The 20,592-nt window shown below is 42.1% G+C and overlaps 1 pseudogene; it reads left to right on the forward strand.

The window, feature by feature from the left end:
• Positions 1 to 14,771: 14,771 nt before the first annotated feature.
• LOC105061831 (polyadenylate-binding protein-interacting protein 1 pseudogene) lies at positions 14,772 to 16,554 on the forward strand (annotated as a pseudogene).
• Positions 16,555 to 20,592: the final 4,038 nt, after the last annotated feature.

Raw genomic sequence — 20,592 nt, forward strand, 5'->3', positions numbered from 1 at the left:
TATCAACACCTAACAGAAAATCAAGTAAATTTGAAAATTTTCCATATCAAGCCCCTGCTGGATCCTCTGAAAATGGACCTCCTTAGTTGTAATCACACACAGGAAGCCTCTCCCCACTTTTCCCTCACTTTTTACTCCCACAGTGATGCCTCCTGGTGATTCTTGGAGATGTCTGGCTCCTGTCTGTGTGGACTTGGCTGGTCGAGTGTTGTCCTGAAGCTGAAGCCACGGTGGGTCCTGAGGAGATCCAGCCTCCACCAGCCCCGCAAGGAGCCAAGTTCCCACAGGAGCCAAACCCCCCAGTGAGACACGTGCACCTTGAGGGTCAGAGAACAGGTGTGGTGCCACCCGCTGCCCAGCTGGGAACTGCAGGCCACAACCACTCAGTTTTTACCACTCACACCAAGACGTACTCTAAATTGTTCATAGACAATTATAAAATACACATCTGGGATTATCCTAAAAGGAAACCTGTAAGGAAATCAACATAACCTTGTCTAGGTGATGAACTTTTACAAAAATCCCCAAGTCTATCCACAGAAGTAAAATTTAAATCATGGAATTTAAAAAATTAAAAATTTAAACTCTGTTTATGACCTTATCCAGAAAACCTAAAGACAAGACACATACTGAGAAACATAAATTTACAAAACACATAACTGATTGAGGATTTGGACTCAAATTACACCAAGAACTTTACAACAAACAACCCCAATAAAAACAGGTAAAGATCTTAACAAACACCTCTTCAAAGAAAATACACAGATAGTAAATAAGCATATAAAAATGTTCTCAAAAATCATACACCAGCAGGAAATTGCAAATTAAAACAACGATGATATAACACTGCACACTTATGAGAACCACGAAACTCTAAAAAAATGACATTACTTGTGGTTGATGGAAGAAGAAGAAAAACAGGAACTCTCCCTCACTGCAAGTGGAATAATTCTGTGGCTACTTTGACAGACAGTTTGGCAGTTTTTTCCAAAGCTAGTCAATGCTCACCTGAGAATCCAACATTGCACCTCTAGTATTTAGATAATTGCTTTGATAAAGTGTCCAAACAAAAACTAGCATGCAATTATTCATAGCAACTCTACTCATAATGGTTAAAAATTTTAAAATATGAGGATGTCTTTCTGTGAATGAATACATAATCAAGTTGGGGTACACCCATGAAAAGAGGGCAAATGACACCCTAAATTATATCTCTTTGGCATGAAGATTACAATGGGCAGACTTCTTTAAAAATAAGACACATGAGACTCTATGAAACCCAAATCAAGACTGCCTTTTGTGAGGCAAATTTACATTTATAAGGGAAATCTCCATTTGAAAAGTAATCTCCCTTTCTGTATGAGGAATAAAAGAAAGACTAAATCTCAGAAAACTTATCAATAGAGAAGGCTAAGATTTAAATCTATATAATGAACATAACCTTCCTTTCTTTTGGTATTAGAGGAAGATGGCATTTCGGGTGATGTCTTGGGCCACTTCAGGGACTTACTCAATTTCCTGGGCACCTCCCAGGCTCAAAGCAGGCACCCAAGTCCTTGAACTTGTTTGTACAATTATGTAAAGGTAGTTAATACCACAGAAATGTGTGCTTGAAATGATTTCAGTTAAAAGTGTCTTATGTATTTTTAATCACAATGAAAATCATGTAGGAATGTAGAACTGATACAATTTACACTATTCATAAACACTGAAAAGATCCCTAGTGAAAAGGGCCGAAGAGAAAAGTTCTCCCTGATCACATGGTCACCGTGTGTGCTTCACATCCATCAAGGTTGTCAAAGTGAGAGTCTCAGTAACAAACCCAGAAAAAGAGAACAAGCAGCTGGACCAAGTGGTGACAGCTGAAGGGGCTGGCGGGTCACACAGTGATGCGGACGCCACACAGCTTCTTCACTGGTGGTTATATGACGGCTCCACAGGAGACTACCCCTGTTTGGGGTAAAACACCCTACAGTATTTTGTATAAAGTGGCAACTGTGAGTAGTTTTTACCATCATAGACATTACTGGAAAGTCCATTACTTTTCAGAACAACCATATCAATACCACAGCAGAGAAGCTGATAAGACAGACATCAAACCTTGCTATAGAAGCCAAGACTTACCAGAGTTGTGAAGCTGATCACCCTTGTAGGAATCCACTTGTTATTAAGAGGCACTGTGGGATGAGTACACCAGGAGCCACCGAGTCTTGGATCCTGTGCACGACCTGGGATGCAGGAGAAACAGTGAGATTTTAAAATTTCAATTTTCCACAACACTTAACAAACAGTTGTTAAAATAAATAAATTCAGTAAAGTTCAATTTGAAATCAATGTACAAAAATCAGTTGCATTTCTATACACTAATAATAACCCATCAGAAGGAAAATTTAAGGAAACAGTCACATTTATAACTGTACCAAAAAGAAGAAAATAACTAGGAACAAATTTAACCAAGGATGTGAAAGACCTATACTCAAAAAACTGTAAACCATTGAGTAAGAAGTTAAAGAAGACACAAATAAACAGGAAAATATTCTGTACTCATGGATTGGAAGAATTACTAGTGTTAAATTATTGATTCTACCCAAAACTATCAACAAATTCACTGCAACATCAATATAATGTTCAATGATATGTTTCATTGAAATAGAAATAACACTCCTACTATTAATATAGAACAACTAAGGACCCTGAGCTGCCAGAGAAGTTCTGAGAAAGGAGGACACAACTGGAGGCATCTCCCTCCCTAGCATCAAACTGTATCACGGAGCTGTAGTAACCACAACAGTGAGGAACTGGCACAAACACAGACACACGGATGAGGGTAACAGCATAAAGAGCCCAGAAATAAACCCGTGTGGCTGTGGTCAGTTAATTTATCAAAATGGGGGCAAGGACATAAAAAGAGGGAGGGACACTCCCCTCAATAAACATTGCCAGGAAAATGGGACACCAAGCACCAAAGAACATCACTGGTCACCATCTCCATTGCACACAAAACCAACTAAAACCCCACAGTTCTCCACATCAACCTCTTTCTGAGGTTCCTCTGAAGACACAACTCCCCTGAGCAGTCAGTTGCACACAGGAAGCTTCTCCCCACTTTGTCTTTTTTTCCTCTTATTGTGCCTTTTCACAGTAATGCCCAAGAAAACTCATTCCATGACAGCATGGATACAGCCCCACTGTCTAAAAGATGAAGCCCTGACAGTCCTGAAGAGACCAAGCCCCTGCCGGCTGTGCAAGGGGCCAAGTCCATGGGCAGAATGCATCTGTGCCCTGTGGGTCAGAGGTGGATTTGGCGCCCCGCTGTGGACCATCAGAAAAGTTCAGGGAATGCTGAGCTCACAAAGCCCAGAGACCTCATCCTGAATGCAGTTCTGCTCTACGTAGTGCCTTTGGAAATCCAAACTGAAATACAGCCAAATAGATCACTATGTTGTCTCAAAAACTGGTTAAGGAGCAATTAATTTAAAAAACATATAGAATGAAGAGAACATAGACACAAACTACAACTGAAAGCAAAATTCACTCGTGATTGCCCATAGATAAATTTAAATGGCAAAACTATAAAAGTCTTAAAAGGAAAAGGGAGAAAATCTGTAAGACCTTGGGACTGGTGATGAGTTTTAACTCACAACAACAAATGCCTATCTACAGATCAACACAAAATTAATAACGTGGACTTTATAGAACTATAAACTTCTACTCTGTGAAATGTCTTATTCATAAAGGCAAAAGAGAAACCACAAACTAGGAGAAAGTATTTGCAAAATGCGTATCTGATACAGGATTTGTACTCAGATTATACCAATAAAATCTAAAACAAACAACTCCAATAAAATGGGCAAACAACTCCACTAAAAGGGGTAAAGATAGAAACAAACATCAAGCTAAAGAAGGTATACAGATAGTAAATAATCATACAAAAATATATTCAAGCTCCTAGTGGAAAACAGGTATGGCCAACTTTGGAAGACAGTTTGGCAGTTTCTCCCAAAGCTAAGCATTCTCAACTTAGAGTCCCCCCAAAAAACAGCTCTTGAATTTAGACATCTGCTTTGAAAAACTGTTCAAACAAAAACATCAAGTAATGCACAGGAGGTCTATTCATAATGGCTTAGAAACTCAAGTGGTCAGTATGCCAGTCTGTAGATGAACTTATAAGTAAAGTAGTACATATTCATGTCACAGGGAGCATAATATGCCACCCCCCAAATAGGCCTGTAGCCTAATGACTACTACAATCTGAGTACTTTTTTTTAAAGACTCAGAAAACTGAGTAGAGGTTACCATTTTGTGAGGGACATTTTCATTTTTTACAGAAATACTACAGAAACAATTCAATTAAGTGATCAAGTAAGCAGTAGTGTCACAGCATGGAATACAGGATATAATAAAGGATCTGTATTGGAAATGTGTAAAAACACTCCGTGATGTGGTGGAGCAGAAGGGGCCAGCTGCAGGAATGAATGGAACGTGCAGACTACAGGGAAAACATACTGCACGTAAACAGTGGGATCTGTAAGTGGGATCCCACAGGGGCAGGAGCTAAGAACGCTCAAACCACTCATCTGGAGCAGAATGAGAAATGAATTGAATGGACTGAAGATGGTGGGAACCAGGATTCTACTGTCTGAATGGGAGTTACAGATAAGCAGGGGGGAGATGTACACTGTCCATGCGATAATGGATCAAGTTGGAGGCATCAGTATAAACCCATCTTCTGCTTAATATGAATACACACATTTCCACATAGAAATCTTTATAATTAGGAGTGTATACTATTGGGAAGGGGGAAATTTCACTCTATCCCTCTTGACTTCTTGTGGCTGGACTAATAATAAAACTAACACAAGACAGAGCAGCAGAAGAAAAAGACATTTTAACTCCTACACACAAAAGTCTCATAGAAATGAGAAGTAATAGGTAGTAAAAACAGGCAGATTTTATACATCTAGAAAACAATAAATTTGTTAGGAATTGACAGCCTAAAGAAATGTAGCTTTTGGGTACTCAATGAAAAACCTAAACAGAGTTTGGGCTTGGGGTGGTAAATTAAAGAAGTTACAAGATATGCTTATATGCCCTTCTGAACTTTTCACATGACAGGCTTATTTCCTGCTTTTAAGGAGATAGAGCAGGGGTCAGAGTGTCCCTCTTGCTTTGGCCATTTCTAAGTAACTTAAATTTAAAACACTATGTGGTTGTGGCAGATGGGGTACGGTGCTCCCTGAGCAACAACAATACACTAAGGTGGGAACACATGCACACATTTCCTTGCATTGTCAGCTGAGAACATTTTCCTCCCATATGTAAGTTCTTAATACCATTCTTTAATTAAAGGAATCAGGACTCTTTGAAGAAATGGCTTATACTAGGACTGAGACAGTCAATATATGAGCCAGGATAATCTTGAATCTTGTATCAGAAAGTAAGGAAGTACCAGGGCGGAAAAAAAAACCAAAATACGGAATGATCTCAAAGGAAACAGGAGCCAATGAAAGAGTTCTCAGCAGCCAAAGCAGGACTAAACTGAACAACCAAACCTGTAGTGCTGAATTATAACCAAAAGACTAAAATAACTATTCAGGTGTCCACAATGGTGAAGTTAAATGATGACATAGGTTGTTGGTTTTTGGTTTTGTTTTGTTTTGTTTTTTTAATAGATGGGATTGAATGGCGAACTCCTATGCAGAAGAATTCCTAATAATCCATGATATCCATCAAGGAGGTGGAGCTAAAGCCCCCTCTCCTGAAGTCTAGGTTCCACATAGTGACCACCTCCTGCTTAGGTCAGAAGCAAGAAAAGTCCAAGACCCCACTGCTGGGCGTGTATCCAGAGCAAAACTCTAATGTGAAAAGACACATCCACTAACTGATTTTTTTTTTTTTTTACCACAGTGGGCAACATTAAATTGGGGGGGAAATTGTGTTTTCAACAAGTGGTGCCAGGCAATTGTCCATCCAGTGAAAATTTTCATTTCTAAGAGAAATGAAATTGGATCCCTGCTTCATACCACATGCAAAGTTAACTCAAGATACATAAAAAGCTTAAATTTAAAGAGTGGTAAAGTGACAATCAGCCCTCATCTGCTGATTCCACATTTGCAGAATCAGTCTCCTTCAGATAAAAAATAATAATAATTTGAGAAAGTTCCATAAAAAAAAAATTGAATTTGTGGCATGCCAGAAACTATTTAAATAACACTATATTTTCTTCACAATTATTTACATACCATTTATATTGTATTACTTGGTATAAGTGATCTAGAGATTATTTTAAGTATACAGGAAGCTGTGCTTAGATTATTTGCCAATACTACACCATTTTATATAATGGATTTGAGCACTGACAGATATTTAGTATCCACAGGGTGTCCTGGAACCAATACCTCACACATAGGGGGGGAAGCTGTATAAACTCTCAAAGAAACAATGGGGATAAGTCATCATAACCTTGGACTTAGCAATTTCCTTAGATCTGATAGCAAACACAAGCAAGGAAAGAAAACAATAAATTGCCTTTCCTCAAAATTAAAGACATTTGTACATCAAAGATGCTATCCAGAAACTGAAAAGACAGCACACAAAATCAAAGAAAATATTTGCACATTATATACCTGAAAAAAAAATTTATCAAGAATATATCAAGAACTTTTACAACTCATAAAAAGACAAAACAAACCCAATTTTTAACATGGTAAAAGGACTTAAATACACCCTTCTCTATATGTAAACTAAAAAAAAAAAATACAGTATATTGTATATATGTATTTATATGCAATATAATGTATATGTGCAGTCAAACAGTAATAATCTACCTAATAAAAGTGGAAAAGAAGAAAAAACAATAAATAAATAAAACTAAATATTTTTAAATAGACCCTTCTCCAGACAAGGCAAATAGTCAACAAGCACATGAAAAAATGTTTAAAATCAGTCATGATGGAAATGTAAATTAATACCATAATGCCATACCCTTTCAAGCACACTAGAAGCCCTACAATCAAGGGGGAAGAAAAGGCAAAAATGTAGAGAAATTGAAACTTAAACATTACTTGAAAAATTGGAAAATGGTACAGCCCATGTTTCCAGTTTGTCGTTTCCTCAAAAAGATAAAAACATAGTTACCTTATGATTCAACAACTCCACTCCTAGACATAGACCCCCAAAACATTAAAAATAGGTGTTCAAACAAAAAAAAAAGGTACACAAATATTCATAGCAGCACTACTCACAATGGCCCCAAAGGTAGAACAATTGAAATGTCCATCAAAGGCTAAATAGATAAACAAATAGGGTGTATCCATAAACTGCCCTATTACTCTGCCATATAAAGGACTGAAGTGGTGCAGCCATGGTGGAGAACCATACAGGAGTTCCTCAAAAACTTACACATGGGATTGATGTGTGATCCATCAATTCCACTTCAGGATATATGTTCAAAATATTTGAAAGCAGGAACTGGAATAGAAATGGGTACACCCATATCCATAGCAGCACTAATCACAACAGCAAAAGTGGAAATAACTCACCTCTCCATCAACAGATGAATGGATAAACTAAATGTAGTGTATACACAATGGGATACTACACAGCCTTAAAAACTAAGGAAATTATGATGTGCACTGCAACGTGGATAAATCTTGAAGTCAATATGCTAAGTGAAATAAGCCAGACACAGAAGGACAAATATTACATGGGTCCCCTTATACAAGGCATCCAGAGAAGTCAGATGCAGAGACAGAAAGAGTGTCACTGCCAGGGGCTGAGGGGAGTCAGTGTTCACTGGACACAGGGCTTCATTTGGGGAAAATGAGTAAGTTCTGGAGATGGACGGTGAGGCATCTGTACAACAACTTGAATCTAGTTAATACCATAGAACTGCATAGTTAAATGGTTTAAATGGTAAACGTTATGTTCTGTATTTTTAAAGACAATGAAAAATGTGAATGAATCACTAATGACTCAAATTGGATAAAGATTGAAAACATTCTAAGTGAAAGGAGACACACAGAAGATGCCACCCAGATAGTATTCATCTTGTGCACCTTAAATCCATTAAGATTTTGAAAAACAGGGAAACTCTCAGTAATAGTTTCAGAAAAAGAAAACTGGCACAGAATGGAAAAAAGGATTTCCATAAGTTGGGGCAATGGGGAAGGCTGAAGTGGGCCTGTGGATGGGACTACAAGGTGAACCATAAAATTTCTTCATTTGGGGTTTATGTGCTGGTTCCCTGGGAAAGTATCCCAGTTTTAGGTAAAACCCACTGGAGTATTTTATGTGAAGTGGCAAATGTGAGTACTGCATAATGCTATTTAAAGTATTTTATAAAGAAATTTATAAGAAAGCTTTATAAGAAATTTTATTAAAAACTATATTAGTTTTGAAAACAACCATGTCAATACCACACCAAAAAAGCAGAGAAGACATCAGATTTCCCTATAGAAGCCCACCCTTAACGTGATCCAGTTCACCCAAAGTGCTGATGCTCATCGCCCTTGCAGGAGTCCACATGTAACTTAAAGGCACTGTGGGAAGATTAGGAGCCACTGTGTCTTAGGTGCTGTGGATGACCTGGATGGAGTCCAAACAGGGTGAATTCTGATTTCTAGTTCTCCACATCAGGCCATCAAAAACCTGTTAGAACTAATAAATCATCTCAGTAAAGCTACAAGGTACAAAATCAATACACAAAAATCTGTTGCCTTTCTATACATTAATAATGAAACATCAGAAAGAGACATTTTTTAAAATCCCATTTACAATTGCATCCCAAAAAATACCTAGCAATAAATTGAATCAAGGATGTGAAAGACCTGCACACTGAAAGTTCCAAGACACTGAGGGAAGAAACTGAACAGACGCAAATAAATAGAAGGATACCCTGTGCTCACAGACAGAAAGAATTAATATGGTTAAAATGTCCATCCTACCCAAAGCAGTGTTCAAATTCAAAGCAAGCCTCGTCAAATCATTATGCCATACACTAGAAAATAACAGAACATCATGAATTGACTATACTTCAATAAAATAAAATAAACTTCAGTGGTATTTTTCACAGAAACAGAACAAACATTCCTAACATTCATGTGGAAACACAAAGGACCCTGAACAGCCAAGGAGATTCTATAAAAGGGAAACAGGTTGGAGGCATCTCCTTCCCTGACTTCACACTGCATTGCAAAAGCACAGTCACCAAAGAATTGTGGAATTGGCACAACGACAGGGACATGGGCCAGAGAGAGTCTGCAAGCAAACCTATGGGGATGTGGTCAGTTAACTCACAAGAAAGGAGCCAGGAACCTGCACCAGGAAAAGGACAGTCCCCTCAATGAATGGTGCTGTGGAAACTGGACACCACACGCCAAAGAAGGACATGGCACACTCTCTGCACCACACACAAAACCTGACTAAAACCCACAGCTTCACAGATCCAGCCCTTCCTCTCCCAGGGCCTCTGAGGAGGGCTTCCCCTCAGTCGTCAGCCCCTCACGGGAAGCTTCTCCTCACTTTCCCTCACTTTTCCTTCCTCCTCACCTTCCCTCAGTGCAGCACCTCCTGTTGGGTCCTGAGGAGACTGGGGTCCAGTCAGAGTGGACATAACCCCCTGCTGTCCCAAAGCCCCGGCAGATCCACAGTCAGCTGCGCAGGACGCCAAATCCTCAGGCAGAACGCAGGTGAGTTCCCGCCACAGCTGGGGGAGGCGGGCTCCAGGCCTGGCCAGCCAATGGGAAAGTGCCGACCCAGCCGCCCTCACAGCCAGCTCTGCTCAATCCTTTAAACTGGAAATTCAAACTGAAATAGAGCCAAATATCTGTAACTTCTCCAAATACTTAACAAACAATCTATTGGAAGCCATATGGAATGAAGTGAATGGAGACACAAACTTTAAAGCTTACATCCTTGTTTATTGAGCTTTCATGATAACCTGCTGTAAATGACTTCCTCCCTCCCCAAGGCCTTGCTTTTGTTTTCAGCTGAAGGTGATATTTAAGGTGATGATTTCAGCCTTTTCAGGGAGGGAATCAGTTGTCCTGGGTATCTCCCCTGTATACAGGATGTATACATGTTATTAAACTTGCTTCTTTTTCTCCCTGTAATCTGTCTTATGGGGGGGGCGGTGTTAACCAAGAACCTAGAAGGGGAAAGGGAAAACTGGTTTTCCTCCCACACACGCAGTGGAATACTACTCAGCAATAGAAATTAAACCATCAACCCACAGAAAGACATGGGTAAATCTTACCTGTATGTTACTAAGTGAAAGAATCCAGTCTGAGGAGGCTGCACACAGTATGACCCTATTTATGACAATCATGGGGAAGGCACAATTATATACATAAGCAGATCATAGGGTGGGGTTGGGGGGCTGAAGTATCCCATGTGAAATTTTAGGTTGGTGTCACTAGAAGTATGTCTAAGCCCACACCTTTGTACAGCCCAAAGGTCAATCATAATCACTCAAATTTAGCGGTTTAGGGTGTAGCAGCATCAAGGGTGGAACCCACAATGTGACAGAATCTAACTGTATTAGAAATAGGTGTAAAAACTCAGTCGGTTGTGGGGCAAAAGGTGCTGACCTAAGTTAACTTTGGAAATGCACAGAAATATTCTGCAAAGGCAGAATGGACCATTGTTAACCTGTGGGCTTTGTATTATAAAGTTCTTTCCAGGGTGTAGTGGCTAACAATTCTGAAGTCACTGTGAATGTAACCTGGAAAAGAGAGATGAGTTGATAAAGGGCAGGTGGTGGGAGCCAGGCTCCTCACTGTGGGAATGGGAAGTCACAGATAAGCAAGGGGAGAGCCTTGGCCCTCATACTCCTGAATCTGAGCTTCCTGGACAGATGGTGTGGGGAGTGGATTGGGAGGGTGAAGGCACAGCTCTTTACCCTGTGAAGGTCCTGCAGATGTAGGAACCACACACACCTTCCTTTCCCCCATTCCTGCTGGAAACACCCAGACCTTTGAAATCAGCCAATGCAGCTTTTCAGACATTCTCACCCTGACGCAGATAAAGGAGCCTGAGGGTCTTGCACTGCTACCCAGCTGGTCCCAGAATCCAGGCCCTGGAGGGTGGAGCCAGGATGGGGTACCTTGATCTGTGACCAGCAGGTCAGAGCAAGGAAGAAGACCAGTCCTGAGGGCAAGGGTCTCCTGAAGGCTGTGAGCCCGTTGCCCTGATGGGTACATTCCCTATGGGAAATTGGGTGGGGCCTGCAGTGGTTCTGTTTTCCATCTGAGCCCCTTGGATGAAGCCAGAGCAGTACTGGACTCAGGGATTTCCCGGTGGTGTTTCAAACTCTGACAAAGTGGCTTTATAAAGGAACAGGAGAGTGAAGCTGATTACCTGACAGAGCTCTGGCTCTGAGCTGCTTCCATCAGGACCACAGTCCCCTGCATGGAGTCTGCTGTAACCCACCTGCCCCCACCTGGGCTCTCCCCTTCCTCCCTGGACCCCACTCCCAGGCCAGATGCACCTGTCTAGCCACTGCATCCCCCTCTCACCTTGGGGATAACATGTCTGCTGTAACGCACCAGCCCCAACCTGGCCTCTCCTCTTCTTCCCTGGACCCCTCTCCCAGCCCAGATACATCTGTCTAACCACTTTATCCCCCCTCTCACCTTAAGGCTGACAGGCCCCTCACAGGGCTGTGATCCTGCCACTCCACACACCCCAGAAGGCAGCCCCGCCTTCCCTGGTTGCTGAGCTGAGACGCCTGGGACTTACCAGTCCCCCACTTTCCTTGTGCCCTGGTGACTGTCAGCTTTTCCTCCCAAAATCCCAGGTGGTGTTTTGCAGAAATTGACAACCAATCTAAAATTCATGTGGAAAAGGCAAGGAGCTCAGAATAGACCAAGGAATCCTGAAAAAGAAGAACAAATTTGTAGGTATGGAAAGCCAGGCAGAATCCCATAGTTGGCATAAAGCCACTTTAAGCTGAAGACACCTGAGATTTAATAGACAGAAAAAAAAAGCCTTCTTGGAGCTCCCCTTATCTGAATAAAAGCAGAAACTTCTGAGGAATGACTACAGCTATCAGTTACCTCATCAGAGTGGCTTCTGTTCCCAGGAGGGAGACCAAGAGCCAACCTACCATAAATGCCTTTGGTGGGATGTTCTAGGACCCGGAATAAGAAGCAAAGATCACTCATCCATGCACAGACACAGATTTTGTGTGCAGACATAATAACATGGGTACAGGTCCATGTAGACAACAGATTATGCTGCCATCAAGCCATCAGTCACTGCAGCAGCCCCCTCCCAAAGGTGCACCCTGAGGGGAATTTAGGATGAAAAAAAAAAAAAAAAAAACAGGGTACTGACCCTAGACAGTTAAGGTGTATATCAAAGGAATAATTTCAAAAAGCCCAGATTCTTGAATCTCCCCATAAACAGAAAAACACTAAAATTCTTAACCTGAGATGTATGTTTTTCATTATTAGTAATAATCTTTTAATGTTTGAATACTTTTTTTCTCAGGAAAAACTCATATATCCCAGCTCCTCCTTTACCTCTTTGGAATAGTTCCTCAGAGCTACGTGAGGAGCTCTTTCCAGGCTAGTCCTCAGCCACATTCCCAAATAAAACATAATTCTCAACTTTTATGTTTTGCCTTTATTTCATTATACACCTACAAACATGAAAGTATCAAGCAGGGCCTGGGGTCCCCTTTCCAACACTTCCCAAACATGGTTCCATAGAGCACACAAGTGGAGAAGTATTAGCATCTAGACGATAATCAATTTTCATTAACAATAAGAAGTGAGCTGCCCATGACTTTCCAGAGCTATATCTTCCTGAGCCAACATCCCAGCCCCTATCTTATTTCTGTATTTCCCTGTTCCTTGTGGTCACATTCCAGAGTTAGTACAAGACAGAAAAAGAGAGCAGTATTGAGTAGCTCATACCTTTTTTTAAATTGAAGTATAGTCCACTTACAATGTTGTGTCTATGTCTGGTGTACAGCATAGTAGTTCAGTCATACATATACACACATATATTCCTTTTCATATTCTTTTCCATGACAGGTTACTACAGGATATTGAATATAGTTCCCTGTGCTCTACAGTAGAACCTTGTTTATATATATATATATAGTAGTTAGTATCTGCAAATCTCGAACTCCCCATTTATCACTTTCCACCCCCTTCCCCCTGCTTTGTTTCTATAAGTTTGTTTTCTATGTATGTGTCTGTTTCTGTTTTGTAAATAAATTCATTTGTCTTTTTTTTTAATATTCCACATACAAGTGATATCATATGGTATTTTTCTTTCTGTTTCTGGCTTACTTCACTTAAAATGACAATCTCCAGGTCCATCTATGTAGCTGCAAATGGCATTATTGTATTCTTTTTATGGCTGAGTAGTATTCCGTTGTGTAAATATACCACAACTTCTTTAACCAGCCATCTGTCAATGGACATTTAGGTTGTTTCCATGTCTTCACTATTGTAAATAGTGCTGCTATGAACATCAGGGTGAATGTATCTTCTCAAATTAAAGTTCCCTCTGAATATATGCCCAGGAGTCATTCACACTTTTATTGGTGCCTGTAATGCGTGCGCCTGTGTTAGGCAATAGGCAGCCAGAGTCAAATGTTAGATAATTTGTACAATAAAGGGGCAGATAATTTATGTGATGAAGTAGACCACTGTTGCTACTTAACATTCTCTTCCCAAATCTAAGGTGACTCAAAGGTAAATAAGGAAACAATTGAATTCTTTGGGAATGGAAGCAGAGAGCAAAAAAGTATCTTTCTGTTGCTGTTTCTTTAAGTCAAAAATTTCCACTTTAAAGGTGAGGAAATTGAAGCCAGAGAGAAGAAAATCTGCATGTAAGGTCCAAATCAGTGCATTGAGATCTCTGACATAACTAGCCTAAGACTAGCCCATTACTATAAGCAACTAGAAAAATAACAAAATATATGAAGCAAATGTTTTCAGAAACTGCATATTGGGTAGAAAGGACTGTGATCCTTGAGGGAAGAGAAATAAAATGGTCCTACTGTGATGGTTTAAATAGGCCCACAAATTCTTTGATCATTTCTTCAAGAGGGAGAGCCTAATTCTTCTACCTTTGAGTGTGGGCTGAATTTAGAGTTTTGCACTTAACAAACAAAAAAATCACATGACATAGCCAGAAATAGAAATGAAAATGCTACATGATATCACTTATATGTGGAATCTTAAAAAAAAAAAAAAAAAAAAGGACGCAAATGAACTTAACGACAAAACAGAAACAGACTCACATAGAGAACAAACTTATGGTTACCAGGGGGTAAATGGGGTGGGAAGGGATAAATCGGGAGTTAAAAATTTGCACTTCTTGGGGAGTGATGGAAATGTTAGTGATCTTGATTGTGGTGGTGGTTTCATGGGTGTATACACCTATCTAAATTCATCAGATTGTACATTTGAAATATGTGTAGTTTACTGTACAGGAACCATATCACATTAAATGTGTTTAAAAAAATAAAAATTAAACAAAAATTAAAAAGCACATGATGTTTTGGAACTTTGGAGAACAGGTCTAAGGCACAGGATATTCCTCCTTGCTGTCTCTCTCGGTTCACAGACTCTGGGGGATGCCTGGAGCCACACAATGTGAGCACGCTCAAGCAAACACATGTAGGGAAACAGGAGGAACTGCCCTCCACCAGCAATAATGTACCAGGCAAAGGAGTAACACTCACCTTAGAGACAGACCCTCCAGCACCAGATGATAATGATGATGACTTGGCTGCAACCTCATGAGAGGTCATGAGTCAAAACCACCCAGCTAACCTCCTCCTGGATACTGAACCCACAGAAATTGTGGGAGAACGTAAGTGTTTACTAAGTTGATAAACTGCATGGTAACTTGTTAAGCAGTATTACATAACTCATACGAATTTCGGTACAAAAAGCAGTGGGTTGTTATAACCAAAAACTTAAAATGTGGGAGTGGTTTTGCTATCAGGCAGTAGGAGAAAGTGACAAGGATTTCAGAAGCATGTTAGTGAAAGCTTGACGTGGTGTGAACATACTATTAATAGAAGTCCATCCTTTGAGGAGGCTGTTGGTGAGGACTTAAAGGATAGTATCAAAAAATCTGACTACAAACTAAAGGAAAGAGGATCTTTGTTATATAGTGTCAGAAAGTTTAGGAACACTGTTCCTATAGTAACGTGGAAAGTTCAAAATGAGACCAAGCATTGGGTGAATTAGCTAAGATTTCCAGAAAATACTGAGTGTCTTCTAGCTGCTTCTTCCTTGCTGCTTAAACTAAATGGCAAAAAAGAGAGAGATAGCTAAAAGAAGGACTATTAAACAAAAAGGGGCCAGAACTTGATGGTTTGGGGAATTCCCTGTCTCTCCAGATAACATAACATGCTAAAATTTAGAAATGGACTATAGGCACTTCTCTCCGAGAACCATCCTGTAGGGGGGGGGCCTCCTGGGAACAAGCTGAGTTCACAGGGTGATACCCCACTGCAGAGCTCGGGGTCAGCACTGGTAAGCCCTGGATGGTTGTGGCCCCTTATTCACGTCAAAGCTGTCTGTGAACACCTCGAATTTTACCCTCCAATTTGTTCCTCTAATTATACAGAATCCTACAAGGATGGTTGTGAGGATTATCCCACTCTATACGAATATGTTCAGGACTTTTTGAATCATCTTACAAACCATTTCATAGGTTTGGAAACTGAAACTGAATGGTTTGCAGAGACAGTGAATGGCTGTGTTACAATAGATGATGTTTTGCAAGAACACAGGGAAGTCACATGTCAACAGGCCATGTTTACCTAAAATCCTCTTATATGGGAGCTAGCAATTGGCAACTTCCAGAGAGTGGCAGTTTCCACCAATTGCTACTTTAAAGATAATTAATATGAAGTAAAGGAACAAGCTTCAAAAAGAATGAAGTGATTTGAAAATGACTGCATACACTTGTACTTTTCCTGGAAGAACTTTACCTTAACCTGGAGATCAAGGGAACAAGTGGACCAGGTTATGAGAGCAGGTCTTCTTCAGGAGTTTCTAGATGCCCTTTTTTCTAACCCTCTGGACAATAAGTTAATTTGTGCAGTACAGTTACTGAAGTTGACGGCATCAATTTGGAAGATGTTGGAAGTAAAAAGGAAAGACTGGTATGGAAGAAATTATTCAGATAATTGAAAATGTCACCCTAGATGCAAATGGCCACAGAGATATAAATCTGATGCTAATAAAACTTGTAGAACTCTGGTCAAGTAACTTGGGTAGAATCCATGCAACCTCAACAGAGAAGCAACACCTGAAAGTGAGACTATTTTATGAGTGAACCAATATTCTATGCATTCTGATGGCTTTCCTTTCCCTGCAGTTGATCCAGATTATCAGGAGAAATGTTGAGAATTACTTGAAAGAGAAGACTTTTTTTCCAGATAATGAAGAAAATGAAACAGATTTATCAGGGGCTGGTGATCCACACTTGGATGATACTGATGATGAGATGGACTCAGAGATCGAAGAAACTTATGAAAAGTTTGATTTGGTATCAGGGCATAAGCAAACACAGTAAAGCTAAATTTCAGTCTATCAGTTTTATAAAGCTATTTAGCTTATGGTGATTTAACAGAACATAGGACAGCAAGAATATGTGTTACTCTTATACCAAGTTAAGGAAGTTGAGTTATGTTGCTAATGTACACAACTTTAACTTTGTTTAACAGTATCTCCCAAAATAACCTTTATTATCTCCCCCTGGGGATAAAAAGGATTCTAAACAAAGATAAAATGCAGGACATGGTCAGGAAAACATATGTGACTAGAAAATCTTTTGTTAAGACAACAGAAATATCAAAGTGGTGCCTCAGAGGACATTACACAATGCAGTTAGACAAAAATCTCATTTAAAAAACCCACTCATATCAAATAAGGAGTTCTAAGTAGCTAGTGAACTCCGCCATCTTGGCCCCCTCTCCAGCGAATAGTCCTAAAGACCATAGGCTGTCAACTTTCATTTGAAAAACATAGGCAATTCTGAATTTTTTCACAATTATACAACTTCATAATTTTTCATACAACAGAAAAGACACAGATACATCAAAATGTTGAAATATCAGACTCTGTTGTCCCAGGTTCATACCCCTGACTCTCCCTTGACTAGAACCCAATTACTCTTATCTAAGTTTCAGGAGGAAGCTGCATAGACAAAAACAAAAACTGATTAGAACCAACTCTGCCCAAGACTACAGAGGATCTGACTTCCAGTCGACCATTAGCCTTATTACAGGCTCATTGTAATATATTAGCATGCTAAATGACACACCCACCAGCACCATGTCAGTTGACAATTGCCATGACAACCCAAAACGACCATACAAAGATTGAAAAGAATTTGCATCAGTGCAGGGTCCAATGACATCCCTGTTAAGTCATGAATATTACTCCCATTCTTTCCAATCTCCACCCATCCCACCTGGACCAGACCCCCTACCCTCCCAACCTGCCCCTTCATTTCGACCCTCCTATGTATTTGGTGTCTCCAACCTACCTGGGTTGAGAAGTTGATTTGGGAGCTAGGTTACCACTTTGCCAGTCTTTGGCCACTGAATAAAGCTTGTGCTGTTCCAGTCTCAGCATCTGTCTCATTGGTTGTGCTTATCTGATCAGAAAAAGAACCTCCCTGGCTGAGGCAAGGGGTCATGGCCTGGGACCCAGGCACGGGTCCAGTCAACCAATTCGGTAACAAACTGGAGGGAGAAGCAAGAGGATGCCAGGCTGGAAAGGCCTTCCCACCAGGTGGAAGGGGGAATGGCTCTCAAGCCCTGGGGCTGACAGGGAAGTCACAGAAGTTCAAAGATTTGGCTGGGCAGAAACCTGCGGTTAAGGCGCAGATGTCTCTGGCGCCAGGTGACCATCTCTGACATGAAAGCCCAGATGCCAGGGGAAAGAACCCAAGGCCCCATGGAAGCACACAGAGATGCAGTCCAGCTGGCAGCTGGGGGAGTCCCCTGGCCTCAATCCGCCCTGCGGAAACTGGGGACAGGCCCATGCAGTGAGGTTTGCCCAGGCTGCTGCAGGCCCACGCTCACGGGTCCTGGTTGCCCATTTTCAAGGGAAAAAAAGAAGAGCCGGAAAGAGTGGCGCCAGAGTAGCCACCAACCAGGTAACAAACTGCAGGCTCAGAAAAGATGCCTCTGCTACCAATGAACCAGATTGAAGTAGCCCGTAAAACTCTGGGCTTTGCAGGCCAGGGAGGTGTGGAGGATTCTGGGTGCTGTAGTCCCAGTATGGCGGGGTGGGGCGCAGAGGACTCTGGGTATGTAGTCCCCGTGTGGGCACGCACGCTGAGAATTCTGGGTATTGTAGTCCCCGGCTGAGAAGGCATGGTGAAGATTTTGGGTGATGTAGTCCCATACCACACGGAAGATTCTGGGTACTGTAGTCCCCAGCTGGGCAGGCACGCTGAGGATTCTGTGTGATGTAGTCCCAGGAAGTGGGCACGCTGAGGATTCTGGATGCTGTAACCCCAGAATGGAGGGCAAAAGTGGGAACATACCAAGGGTTCTGGGGTGCTGTAGTCCCAGGCTACGCAGGGGATTCTGAGTGCTGTGGTCCCGGGCCCCTCAAGACGCTTTGGTCGCCGTCCCTATTCCCCATCTGTGGCGCTGACAAGCAGGGCTCCCAACTCCTTTTTCCATGTGCTTTTACTGCAGGGAAGGAGGGTTGCGCATGGCCAACCCTGTGGCTCAGTAAGCGAGGCCTAGGGAGGCAGGAAGCGCTTTCAGGCCTCAGGCCTAGTATTTCTGCTGGGGAGAGGCGAGGAGACTCCAAAAGCACACAGGGGAAAGGAGATTGAGCATGGTGCCACCAAGGACCCCCAGGTCAGGGTGCCTCCTAGGCTCTAGAGGCGCGCCGCTGGGGCAGTCAGGGCTTGTGTTTTCTAGGCCTGCCAAGTAACTGAGGCTCTTAGCATGTTGGGGTAGCAGCTGCTTCTTGGGTCGGGGCGGAAGTGCCCAGTAAACTTTGAGTGTTCTTTGGCTAGAAGTGAAGTGGACTAGGCCCAGAGCAATACCAGAGGGAGATGGTGTTTACATCCCTGAGACCTGGGGACTAAATACAATCCAGCATCCCTCTTGCTCTGAGGCTGCAAATTGTGCTGTGGGTTGTACCAGAGCAGGGCCCCACTGGGCCTTCTGGGGACAGATCCCCCTCCCCACACCCTCTGCTTTCCCTCTGCTCTGAAGTACCAGATAACAGTATCAGATGCACATTCCTGAGTTGTTTTACAGATACTGAAACATCCACCAAACGGAAGACATAAACTACTTGATGACCATAAGCATTTAGCCATCAGACCTACTGTTACCCAAAGACTGAAAATGTTAACCTCTGTGAAACAATGTTAACCTCTGTGAAACTGCCCTATTACATGACCATCAACCAGAGAATTGTGCATGAGTTGATCACAAATCCTGGGACTCCTCTCCCTCATCTTGCCTTTAAAAATGCTTTGCTGTAATCCCTCATGGAGTATGGATGAGCTGCTCTGGACTCCTTGTTTGGAGCCCTGCAATAAATGCTGCACTTTCCTTCCTCACAGCCCAGTGTCAGCAGACTGGCTTTACTGCACACTCAAGTGGTGAGTAAATCCAGGTTTGGTTCAGTAACAGGGTTAGCAACTTCACTGAGGTATTCTGGATAAGGGCTAGGCTCAGGGTTGGGTCGGGGCAGGCTCTCCTTGGGACAGTCAGTCTTCTTTATGCAGGGAGGATGGTGCTGCCATGAGTCCTAGCAAGTTTAAATAGTAGAAATGAATTCATACCTGCAAGCAGCAAGTTTAAGAGTAGGCTTGGATCCAGCAAGATGAGGGGCTCACACTCTCACAATGTGACCTGATCCTTCTCCAACCCTATATGCTGGTAAGTGCCTTTGGGTGGCCCCAATCACAGCTGCAGTCTCTCTCACTGCATCCAGGGGTCCCCAGAAACTCCAGGCTGACACCAACTCATTGTCCACTCTACTGGCAAAGGTTTCTTCTTCCCTTGTGTTCCACAACAAGTCATGGCTTTAAATGCCTTTGGCCTGCCTTGCACGATATTATCCTTAACCCACCAGAACACCAAGAGGATGGAACTTAAGATTGGCTAGGCGTGGATCATACACCCATCTTCAAGGTGGGTGAAAGGTAGGGTCAGCCCTCTGGAACTGTTTGGACTGGAAGCAGGTGAGATGTAGCTCCCAAAGGAAAACTGAGGTGCTGGACCTGGGCATGAGAACAGATGCTGGGTGACGGGCAGCAGCAGATTCCCGTCACTCACCACCCACTGCACAGCTGCAGAATCCGAAGACCAAGGAAGAAAGGGGTTCAGACTTAGGGCCAGGGGCTGCAGCCACCCATCCAGTGCTCCTGCTGCCCTCCCACAATAGCAAGAAGCTCTTCCACTTGCTGAATAAGCAAGGTTGCCCTTGGTGGTAAACGCTGGGCTCTTGCCTTGGGTGTCAGGTCCTTACATCTCAGAGACTGGCCAAGAATAGCTCGTGTGCCCAAAGAAGACACATAGACCTCACTGGTGTCCCTGGAAGTTGGGAGCTCAGGAGTCACGCCTGCCCC

Source organism: Camelus bactrianus, chromosome 9 (assembly GCF_048773025.1).
Source record: "Camelus bactrianus isolate YW-2024 breed Bactrian camel chromosome 9, ASM4877302v1, whole genome shotgun sequence".
NCBI classification, from domain to species: domain Eukaryota; kingdom Metazoa; phylum Chordata; class Mammalia; order Artiodactyla; family Camelidae; genus Camelus; species Camelus bactrianus.